Genomic DNA, 12,197 nt, shown 5'->3' on the forward strand with positions numbered 1-12,197 from the left:
AACATTTGGATTTGGCATCGACTCGAGTTTAGGACTCTTGCTTGCACTGAAAAAAAAAACAGCCATATAGGTGCCAGTACACAAAATCCATCTCTGGTTCATTTATATGACCCAAGGAATGGGCCACGGCTCAGCGAAGCCAGGCTTGAGTAGCATATTCCAGAGAGGTCTCTTTTCAATTAGGAGACCGTAAAATGGTGAGGCTGGGTGGGAGTCAGGAAGGTCAGAGGGCGGGGGAGGCAGAAAAGAACAGAGCGTGGACCCAGACATGAGAATGGTCTTTTTTTCCACCTCTAGGCCTGACCAGCTATAACATCACGGAAAACCTGATTCAGAAGTCTAAAACCAGGTCAGGTAGAGGGGGGGGCACCTCTGTGACCTCAGCCCTCTGGAAGTAGGATAGTGAGCTCAAGGCCAGACTCATTAAATAGACAAAAATCCAAAAGCAAACTCAAGGCTTTCTCACTTTCACCATGTAGTCAGTGTCCCCACTTGGGGTGGTGGCCTTGGTCAAGCGACCCTGGTTCCTGCACCTCTATTCCCTCATTCTGTGCTGCGAATTGGAACGGCACAGTTTCTTATCAAAGGGTGCAATGCCTGGCTTCTGGCTCCACAGAGAGAATCTGATTCGCTTAGTCTAGGAACAAGAGCATCAGTACGCCAAGGCAGGCACCCTCCAGGAGCTCTGAGGTCATGTTCCTCAGCTGTTCCTTCTTGGCATCGTCTGTTAACACCAGGCTGGAGATGCCCTCTCGTTGAAGGGAATGACCTCCTTACGAAGGCAGCCATACATTTCCACCGTGTAGACCGACCACCAAAGACAGAGCTCTTGGCTGTGTGAGAGGGTGTGGCTTCCACTCCCAGCACTGATGGTAGGAATGAGGACATTGCTGGTTCTTTAAAAGCACGGGGTATGCACCTATAATATCATCATTTGAGTGGCTGAGGCAGGAGGATTGTGAGCTGGAGCCTACATGGGTTGAAGACTGCTTTAAAGAAAGTGAGATTTGAGAATCTCCTGCTTTCTCAGTCATAAGGTTGGCTTATGATGCCTGGCATAGGGAGCACAGTTTAGAGTAAACATCGGAGAAATCGGAACTGTCAATCACTTGGGTCTGTTGTCAATCACAGGATGTGAATGGTTCCTGATACCTAGAGTGCTGGATTGATGTGACAGCCCAGTGATCCTTTGCTATTCTATTAGGGCCAACCTGAATCCACCCCAGTATCCTGAGAATGGCTTAGGCTCTACTCCTGGCCACTCAGTGAATAGAATTTATCCCTACTAAAGCAGCCCCACATACTTTGCATCCTCTGCCAATAGAATCTATCCTTACGCTTATCACAGATCCTTCCCCTAGGCCCTGCCCTGAGCTCTGTTTATCAGCCAATAGAATGCATTGTAAAGTCACAGATGCTTTGTACCCTTGCTAGAGAGTGTCAGTGTAGCTATCGCCTGAAGCTTTGCCGTGATAATTGTCGTGTGGAAACCTCTTTCAAAAGCTTTGCCACGCTTAAGTGTGTAAGAAGAATAAACCATCAGATCAGCACCTGCGAAGACTTTCCTTTTCCACCTCGTGTGGACTGTCTGCTTCCTCCCATCCCCCACCCCCACCCCTCCACCCTCTCCCCGGGCCAGCTGTGAGACTCGTGAGTGCAGCTTCGCTTTTGATGGCATTAGAGTAAAGCAATGTTAAATTGGTGTCGATTTTTGCAAATCTTGGGAAGACCAAATGTGTATACAATTTTTAAGCCACAGAAGCAAACATGAAAAATGTTTCATATCAAACCCAGTTATCTCCGAATAGTATAGAAAGATGGTAAAATAGAATTGAGGTTCTTAGCTTAAGGAAGTTGAATAAAGGAACCAAGGACTTTCGACCTCCAGCACAAGGAGGCAAGAAGAGAAGTTCAGCAAATTTCCACCAGAGGGCAGCCTTTCAGAAAAGACTCCTGTGTGGAGGCCTCCAATTAGTTCTGGTTAAATCTGGTTTTTCTGACTCAGCGGGGAAAATCTGCTTTTTTTTTTTTTCCAATTCTATGTTTATTCTTATTCACCAATCAAGCTAAGCCAATTTAAAGTAGTGACAAAGTCGCAACCCCAACACCTCACTACCTGCCGAGACAGTGTCCCCAAGATTGCCTTATTCTGTGGCTCTCTGTTTCTCCTGGGGACCATTCCTCCTGGTTAACTAACTCTCAGTCTCCAGTGTTCCTCTTTTTGTTGTTATCTTCTGAGAGGATGCGGGCATCTCTCCCCCTCCCGCTCAAAGGATCAAAGGGACCTCAGGGCATCTTTGGCCCTGCAAACAGAGGACTGTGTGTTCCAGAAAAACAGAGTTTGAAATTGCTGTTCACGCCGGGTGTGGTTCGCAGCTGTAATCCCAGCATCCTAAAACGATTCGAAAGCCCCATCCACATCAGTGGGTTCTATTTATGACCCGCCAAAAGGAAATGGCATCCAGAAAACGGAAGTGATGCTCGCAGACCACGGAGTGGTTCCCTCTGGTATTTGTTTTTTCTTTTTCTTCTTTTTCTTTTTTGAACGGCTGAATGGCCCCTCCTGCTTTGATTGGTTGACACCGTTACAGTGGGTCCATTTGCATTCACATTAGCCTGTGGTTTGCCTCACATAGAGAAATCTTTAGCCCAGATTTAGAAAATGCAGAAACAGCTTTTTTGCTAAGCAATTCTATTTAACATGAAGTAGTGTCTCGCTGTTAATCTGAACTATATTATTTATTTATATATTAAATATTTCAGTGTGTTCCTCTTAGCCACTAATCTTTTACTGTGGTGGCTATTTCAATCTTGGCATCGTCATTTTTTAATTCAGTCTTTTTATCTTTTTTGAGAGTGTGTGTGCATGTGTGTGTGTGTGTAAGTGCATGTCTGTGTGTTTTAAACTGAATGCTTTATTATTACTGCTACTATCATTGTTATGATTACAAGTTTTCTGTGTGGTGCATGCATGGTGTCTGTGTGTGACTGTGCTTACGTGTGTGTGTGTGTGTGTGTGTGTGTGTGTGTGTGTGTGTGTGTTTAGGCCAGAGACTGACTTTGAACATCTTTAGCTATTGCTCTTTTCTTTAATTTTTGGGAAAGAGTCTCTCATTGAACGAAAAGCTTCATATGTCAGCCAGACTCGGATGGCTTTCTAGTCTTGGGGACCGGCCTGTCTGTCTCTGTCCTTCCAGCCTGTCTCTGTCCTTCCAACCTGTCTGTGTCCTTCCAGCCTGTCTCTGTCCTTCCAGCCTGTCTCTGTCCTTCCAAGCTGTCTCTGTCCTTCCAGCCCTGGGTTACAGGCCAGCACCATCACGCTCAGCTTTTGAGTGGTGTTGGGGTCTAAACTCAGGTCTTGGTGCTAGCACAAACACACTTTACCCACCCAGCCATCAGCTCATCCCCCCAAGTAGACTTTTCCTTGTTGATCTATAGACTTGTGTGCCAGCCGTGCTAACTCATATATACATATTCTGTACTTTCTGTTCTGTCTATTCTTTGGGCAGCACCGCCCCCGTTTGTCACTCAGGCTGGGCTGAATTTCTTTCCTTCTGTGCCCCCCTTTTCCATATCCAGTGTTTGGGTGTGGGCAGACTCCACTGTTGCTGACTTCTTGATATTTTTATAAATACATTTCCCAATCTGAGGATTGCTTTCTCATGTGCATTTTGATGAGTGGCGTTTAAAACCGTGACGCCCTACTTACAATTATTTTTCTTCTAAGAAATACTGCCTTTCAAAAGGTTTCGAATATTCTGTCCTGTTGTTTTATCTAAATGGTAGAGCTTTGGGTTTTATGTTTATGCCTGTGAGGCATTTCAGAAATAGTTTCCCTGTAAGGCATACAGGGGAAGAGTCATGCAATGTTCTTTTATTAAAATCACAGATTATTAAAGCATAATATTTGATTCTTCCATTTGCTGTACACTTCAATAGTTTTAGTAACCTCTAGAGCTGAGTAATAATTGTTGTAACTGATTTTACAAAAATTTTCTCACCATAGGTGTTGGAGAGTTGGCTCAGTGGTTAAGAGCACTGACTGCTCTTCCAGAGGGTCAAAGTTCAATTCCCAGCATTCTCATGGTGGCTCACCTGTCTGTAACTCTAATCCCAGGGAATTCAGTGCTCATTTCTGACCTCTGGGGACACCTGGCATGAATGTGATACACAGATTTACGTGTAGCCAAACACATGTAAATATAAAACAAATAAAAATTGCAATGAAATTGTCACTCAGGGAGGAATTTTGTGCTCAGTGGAAGCAATCTCCATCTTCCCTTCCAGGCCCAGACATTTTTACATCCATGTTCGAGCTCTGTATTTTAAAATTTGATAAAAATTTCATTATGTAATACATAGTCTTTCATAGTTGAGTACATTATTTGGCATGTTTTCAAGGTTCATTCCTATTGCAGAATGTAATAATCAGTATTCTATTTTTGTCTGAATAGTAGTTCTTAACATAGACATACAGTATTTTGTTACTATTGATACACTATATTTTCAATAGATACACACTATATTTTGTGGCTATCTTTTAGTTATTACATGCTATATTGCTCCAAACAGCCAAGCAAAGATATTGCAATGGCAAATATCTTCATTGCCCTTAGTATACATCTGGGTAGAATCACTGAACCATATGAATATTCTGTGTTTAGTATTCTTAGGCATGGCCAAACTATTCTCCAATATGGCTGCTGCGTTTTACAATCCCACTGGCAATGGATGAACATTTGACTTTCTTATAACACTGCTAACATTAATTATTCTCTATTATCCGTTTTTGAGGTTTTTCTGAAGTACTCTAGCACTGAGCTACATCCCTGACCCTACTTATTACCTATCTGCCAGTTTAAAATTATAGCCAGTATATGAATACATCATTATGGCTTTGTTCCGCATTTCCCCGATAGCTAACGAAGTTGGGCATCTTTTTGTGTGTTCATTAGCCATTTGTCCATCTTATTCACAGATAACCTATTCAGGTTTTCTGCCAATTTTTTCTCAGTGCTGGAGATTAGAGTCGGGGCTTCTTGCAGGCTAAGCAAGCATTGTACCACTAGGCTACCTCCTCAGCCTAGTCTATTTCCAGACAGAGCCACGCTAAGTTACTCAACCTTTTAAGCAGCTGGGATCTCAGGCCTTTGACACCAACCCTGGGCTTTGTGTCTCATTTTTAAAACTGGATTGTTCTTTTTGGGTTGACTTATAAAACTTAGACGTTAGACATAAGTCCTGTTTGTACCAGAACCACCTATTGAAAAGGTTTTTCTTTCCCTACAAATTCACTGGTTACTTTGGTTGAAAGGTTTGTGGATCTATATTTGGACATCACAATGCTGTCTTTTTGGTCTGTTTTCCTGTCATTTTAGTTTGAAATGTTTCTTTATGTTTCCTACGGTTTGTTCTTTGACCCATACTTTGCTTAGAAGTGTTTTGCTGGGTTTCCAAATGTACTGTGTGGTACCTAGACCAGACACTGCTGTGTGCTGTTGACTTGGTGTCCTTTTTATTAAAAAACACAGCCGTATGATTTTCTTCATGGGAATTTTGAGTCCCTGGTAGTCCTGTATCTTGTTTCTATTACATTATCTAAAAGTTTATTCACTAAAAATAACAAATTATGGTGGGGTCTATTGACTTATATAGAAGCAGAATGCATTAAAAAAAAATCACCAAGCACAAAGGGGGAGTGCAAATGGAGCAATCCATAGCACAGAGAGTGAATCAACCTCCAGATAATGTACTAGGAACAAGAACATCCATGACCCGTCTTGTTGGATGTTCCCTGCATGCCTTCAAAGAATGTGTGCCGTGATGCTGGTATAAAATTCACAAAGTCAGTTTGGTCGGCTGGGTGACAGTGCAGTGTAGGGTCTTCCAGATCCTCTCTGGCCTTCTGTGCACCTAGTCCCCGAGCTCTAAGAAAGGGGCTAGGGATTCCACAGAAATGACTGGGTTTTCTTTCACTTCTCTCAATTCTGTCAGTTTTTACTTGGTGGATTTGGCAACTCCCTTATTGGGTTCACATATATTGAGAATCTTACATCTTCTTAGTAACTTGACACTTTTGCCACTTGAAAATTGGCCCTTTTATTTACGGTGTTATCTCTGTATTAAATTTTGCTTTATCTAAAATTGAGCATCGCGTAATATATTTCCCCCATTCTTTTAATTTCAACAAGTGTGTATATTTGTTGAGAGTGTGTCCTTTGTGATTACAGTGTAAGTAGGTCTTGTTTTATTAGCCCTTCTGATAACTTTGTATTTTAACTGAGGTTCTTAATGTCATTGTTTGTCTGTCTAATGGTGATTGCTTTTGTATATTCTACTGGTTTTGTTCTGAATTTAAAGTGTATACATAACATAAGAATCCTGTGACAATATTGTTCCATTTGTATTCCCCTTCTGTGTTTGGTGAATTTTATACATTCTGCTTCTATATAAGTTAATAAGCATCATAATATGTTACCATTTTTAGTGAATAAACTTTCAGATAATGTAACAGAAACAAGAAAAAGCCATAGATTTAATTTTCTAGTGTTCTTCTAATTTACATTCATATTGCCACCCCTCATTTTGGATAATTTATTCATTATAATATTAATCATTATTGATACTAACAAAATTTATATTGTACTTTTTGTTTACTATAATAAATTATAAACATACAGATTAATTTAATAAATTTTTATATAATTTATTTGAATTATTTATTTACTTTTTTCAGATTTTGTTTTCTTGGGTTTTGGGGATTTTTCAAGGCAGGGTTTCTCTGTGTAGCTTTGATTGTCTTGGAACTCACGCTGTAAACCACGCTGGCCTCGAACTCAGAGATTTCTGGGATTAAAGGCATACATCACCACCACCCAGCTTCTTACTTCCTATTTAAGATTTAATGGATATAGAACAAGATGACGTATTATTATTTAATATTTATTTTTGTTTATCTATGTGCATACGTGTGTCTGCATGTATGCGCCACATGTGTGCAGATGTGCGTTAAAGGAGGCCAAAAAGTATAGGTATCAGATCCGGTGGAGCCAGAGTTACCACCCAGCATTGATTCTGAAAACTGAACTGAGGTCGTCTGCAAGAGCTGTGTATGCTCTTCATTCCTGAACTGTCTCCAGACCCAGATGGCTTTTAACCCCTTAAAGATGCCGTTTCATTGTCCTCTGGCATCGTGGCTCCTAATGAAAAGTAACCTCAGTCCTGTATGCGATCTGTATGACTTTTCCCTCTGGGTGCCTGTTGGGTTTTTCTATTTAGCTGTGTTAGGTTAGAGCTATGAAATGGTTTCAGTCCATATTCTTTTTAAAAGCTAGCCAGTTAACCTGTCACAGTGTCATAGAAGATCATTCGTCACGGCAAAGGCAGAGCCATATTACTGAAAAGGCTCCCAAGCCCCAGTGTCTCCAGCAATGTATACTCTTGTTTAGGTCTTAAATGTCCCTTAAGGTGCATATGTTACAGGCTTGGTCCCAGCCTTTAGCGCCATGAGAAGAGGCAAACCCTTTAGGAGGTGGGACAATAGGGAGAAAGAGGTTAGGTCACTAGGAATTCTGCCCTTGTGGAGGATACTTTCCCCTTCCTTTCTCTCTTGTGTTTCACCACGGTGTGAACAGCCTTCTCTGCTCACCTTTCCCCATCATGATGTACTTCCTGTCACAGGACCAAACATGGCAGGTCCAAGTGACTACAGGCCTTAGCAACCATGAGTCCAAACTCTTGTAATTTCTCTTTTTAAGTGGTCTGTCTCGGGAACTCCGACATAGCATGAAAGATGACTAATTCGGAGTGTGTGCTGAGGGTCATGTGTTACCAGGACGCAGTGGGATGTGTTGTAGGAGAGAAATCCCAGTGGTAGGAGCTCTTCATCTTAGTTCGAGCTATCAGAAGCCTGTCCAATCACCCTCTGGGTGACAACGACCTAGATTAAGGGCCATCCTCATGGAAGCACATGTACATACATTCCATGTGGAGCTTTACCAAGCTGCTGTTTTATTGGCGTTCCTTATCTCTTTGCCCATTATATCCTTCTCCCCCTCACAGTTCCTTATGGCATGAATCATAGTTTTGATTTTTACTTCCTTAATCCTTAAATTCGACAGCTTGGCTGTCTGTGGTTTTGTTTCAACTCCCTACTGGGGGCAATGCCAAGCGTCTTGAAGGCGCTGCTTGACCAAGCTCACAGTGCTCGGACGACTCCTACAGACCCCTCACTGCCCTCGGTGGAATCTGCTGCCCAGCTCTTACCTGTGGCTCTGACATGTTTAATGTTTGAATCCCTTGCTGTTAAGGGCCCCTCACTGGAGGCTAGAGCTGGGATAATGTCGCAATTCTTATAGAAGCTGATCTTAGTAAGAATAAAACTTTCGGTGGTTCCCTGGGAGAATTAGCTAAGAAAGAAGTCAAGTCCGATAGAACCTACTACTTACAACTATAAGTGAACCACTAGGCTTTCATGTTTTGCCTCAGAAACATGAAACTGGTATGGACAGGAAAAAATACTGATTATAAAATGAATGACAAGCCTTGGCGCCCTCCTGAAGACAAAGTACGCAGTTCTAGGAACCTTGATGTTCTTCTGCCCTTTGCAGGATTGTAATAAAGATAGAGACCATATTGAAACAGGAGTTTATGACAGAGACACAAAGAGAAACATTTTACTCAGTGAACTGCCTGGCTTCCTGAGCAAACTTGCAGATCAAGACTTCTCTGAGCACAGAAAGAATTAAGAGTAACATGGTATTTCAGACGTCAAGAATTTAAACAAGGGACCGAGGAATTAGATTTCCATAGAAAGATCAGTATTGATTATAGTAGATCAATGGATTAATACAGGGAAGTTTGATATAACAGGCAGTAGGAAATAACTTCTGATCTATCAACTTGATCAAACTTAAACAGAGACATCCTGTCTGTTATTTCTGTAACCTCAAGGCTCTACGACACCAATTTTAAGGAAAAAGATATTGAGTTAAAAGAATTGATTTTATCATAATGTTAGATTTTAGTTCTCATGAAATTTGCTGTTTGCTTGTTTTGTTTTTTTTTTACTTTGATATGCGTATGTCATCAAGGAAGACTTTAGAAAAAGTATGTACCATAAAAAAGACTTTATAATCAATGATTAAAATCTATGAGGACATGTGATAGTTGTCTTTCTGTGTCTGGGTTACCTCACTCAAAATAAGGTTTTCTAGCTCCATCCATTTTCCTGCAAAATTCAAGCTGTCGTTATTTTTTTCTGCTGTGTAATACTCCATTGTGTAAATGTACCACAGTTTCCTTATCCATTCTTCAGTCGAGGGGCATTTAGGTTGTTTCCAGGTTCTGGCTGTGACAAACAAAGCTGCTATGAACATAGTTGAGCACATGTCCTTGTGGCACGATTGAGCATCCTTTGGATACAATGAATTGGTGTGTCGATAGAGCCTGTGAGAGATGCAAGTTGTAGGCGTAGGAAGCCATCCCAGAGGCACTTCTTCTCGGTCCATCTCCCGTAAAACGACATTCAGAGGTGTCCTATGTCGGATTCCCCATTGCTGCTCTTGCATCCACCCACTTCAGACCCTGCTGCCATCTGGAACTGGATTCCGGCATGTTGGCTATTTCTTCTTGACTACAATCCAAATGTGTCTGTTTCTTTGGATGTGATGCGGGGAACATTGTGGATGACTTGTTGCTGCTCTGAATTCTGTCATTATCCACCTGGCCTCGTGCAATAGGGTTTTGTATATTACTTGAATGATTTCTTTCCATTCTGTCCCCAATTCTGGGGTATGTTCCTTACTCTTGGGATGTGGTCTTTTCCTCTGGGTGACTATCCTGAAGTTTCAGTGGGAAGCTCGAAGTGGTTTTTGCCTGGCTGTCTGAACTATCAGGACTTAAACTACATCCCAAGGTTCATGATGTTTGCATGCCAGCCCATGTGCATCCACTCAGGAGGTGCAGCGAGATTTGAAAGGAGATTGTGGACATATGTGCGGCCTCACGCTCAGGTGGCTCCTTCCTTTGTGAGAATATTGCTCTCTCAGAGGGGTCCTGTCCCGACCACCACCACCCTCAACACACTCTCTGCATGTCAACTACGTCACATCTGATATGACAACTGGTGCATATCTGCCAGGTAGGCTGAAGTTTTTGGTGTGCTTGGTTCCTCCCATCCCCATATGCCCACTAAGTGTCTGACATGCTCATACGAGATACACAAGACAGTTCAGGGTCGTGCAGAATCTATAACTCAGCATCAGGCATGTCTCAAAAGCAACTGTCAGAAGCATGACCTTTAGGTCTCTAGGTCTGTAGCTCTCTCTCTCTCTCTCTCTCTCTCTCTCTGTGTGTGTGTGTGTGTGTGTGTCTGTGTGTGTCTGTGTGTGTCTGTGTGTGTGTCCTTGTGGAATTATTTATCCTGCTTCCTACCTTGAAAGTTGTGAGGATTAGATGTGTTAAGACATGCAGTTTATGACCTGGAACTCCACACATATTAACTGTGGCTCTTGTACACTGTGTTTTAGGCAATTGGCTTTTCCGAGCTGTACGTTTCCAGGCCAGCTAAAATATCACTGGATACACAGAAAACATGGCATCACTTCGTTCAAAATTCCTCTGCATGCCTTACATAGTGAAGAGAATACAAGCTGGATGGCGCCAGAGAGAAGCTTATTAAAATTACAGTTTCTTGCCAAGTGCCAGTCTATGTCTGAGGGTAAGTTTGGGAAAATATCTTTGGGTCTCAAGTCGCAACTGTTTGCCAGCGTGTGGCCAATCCGGACCAGTTAAGAAAGTTCATGGTGGGTCAACAGTTGCAGGCAGACGAAATTCTGAGCTCCAATAATGCATTCTTTGCCTGTGTCTGTCTACTAAATAAGTAAGAAATAATGGATTTGTGGGGATGCTCAATTATTGTCCCGCTGCAGGCATGCAGGTTACGCGGGTCTGGCCAGTTTCCGGTTTATGTGCTTGACAAAATCAACCAGATGGGGCCCGAGGAGCGCGGCTCTCTGCACGCTCGTTGCACCCGGCCCAACCCCGCCGCCCAGCCCTGAGCCGCGGTCAGACCAGTCGGACGGCTTCACTCCAGCCCGGCCCGCCCCGGCCCGGCCCGCCGATCGCCGCCCTCCCGGAAACCCGGTCCCACACCGCGCCGCCCCGCAGCCCTCGCCGCCCCGGCAGGCGCCTGGGCGCGGAGCCAAGGGTGCGTCCGGGCTGCGGGAGCCGCGGCAGGAACCCGGCCGGACGTTGGTAAAGACACGTGTGAAGGGCTCTACTGCAGTGGTAAGAATTCCATCTGTCGCCCCACTCCTGACGGTGGCTTCCCTGTCTCCGCTGTGTCTTCTCGGTGCACCGGTCAAGACCAGCAAGCAGGTGAGCGCCTAAGGAGAGCTGCTCTGGGGCCAGGACGTCAAAGACAAGGGGGGCTGAGCTGGGGAGAAGCTGCAGGAGCCTTAAGAACTGACAGGGACCCCAAGAATAAGGCCTAACTGAAGAGAGAGTTTGACTGTGCCCCAATGAGTATCAATCCTAGTGTGGGGTTCTCTCACTAAGGTGATGGGTCTAGGCTCCAGTCCTAGGAGCAGGGCTTTGCTTCAAATCTCCCTGATGTTATCTGGTGCCTGTGACATCGGGGTGCCCCTCCCTGATAATACATTTTTGGTGGGAGCTTAAGGACTGCCCCCCAGCAATGCACTGGCATCGTGGAGTCCAGGGCAGCTCTTTCCCACATGGTTGGCACAGGTCCCTCTCCTGAGCTCTTCCTGGTGTCTGTCCAGAATACAGCAGACATTCTTGGGAAGGGAGACACCCATTCAGCTGATAAGTCACCTTCCTCTGTGGTCCTAGTGTTCAGCCGCAGTTGTCCTTTCAGTGGGATGATGATGGAACCAGGGATGTGAATTAGACTGAGTCTTTCTAGGACACAGGATGACATTTGTTGCCCTGGTAAATGCGTCCATCAGACCCCTTTGTCCATGACCTATTTGTCTAGGTCAGGAGGCCAGCGTCAGAGTCAAGTGCAGAACATCTCCAGTCTCACGGCACCTTTAAACCTCATTAGCCCAGCCCCTTCCCAAAGTCCAGAGCTGATTGGATGTAATTAGCATCTAATTGGATGTCTGTGGTTCCTCTATGTGAGCAAGACCTTAAGGTCATGTTTAGACAGCCTGACTGTGCTGTGGTTCATTTTC

This window comes from Microtus oregoni, unplaced genomic scaffold (assembly GCF_018167655.1).
Source record: "Microtus oregoni isolate MIOR12 unplaced genomic scaffold, Mior012 000025F_ref0000491, whole genome shotgun sequence".
NCBI classification, from domain to species: domain Eukaryota; kingdom Metazoa; phylum Chordata; class Mammalia; order Rodentia; family Cricetidae; genus Microtus; species Microtus oregoni.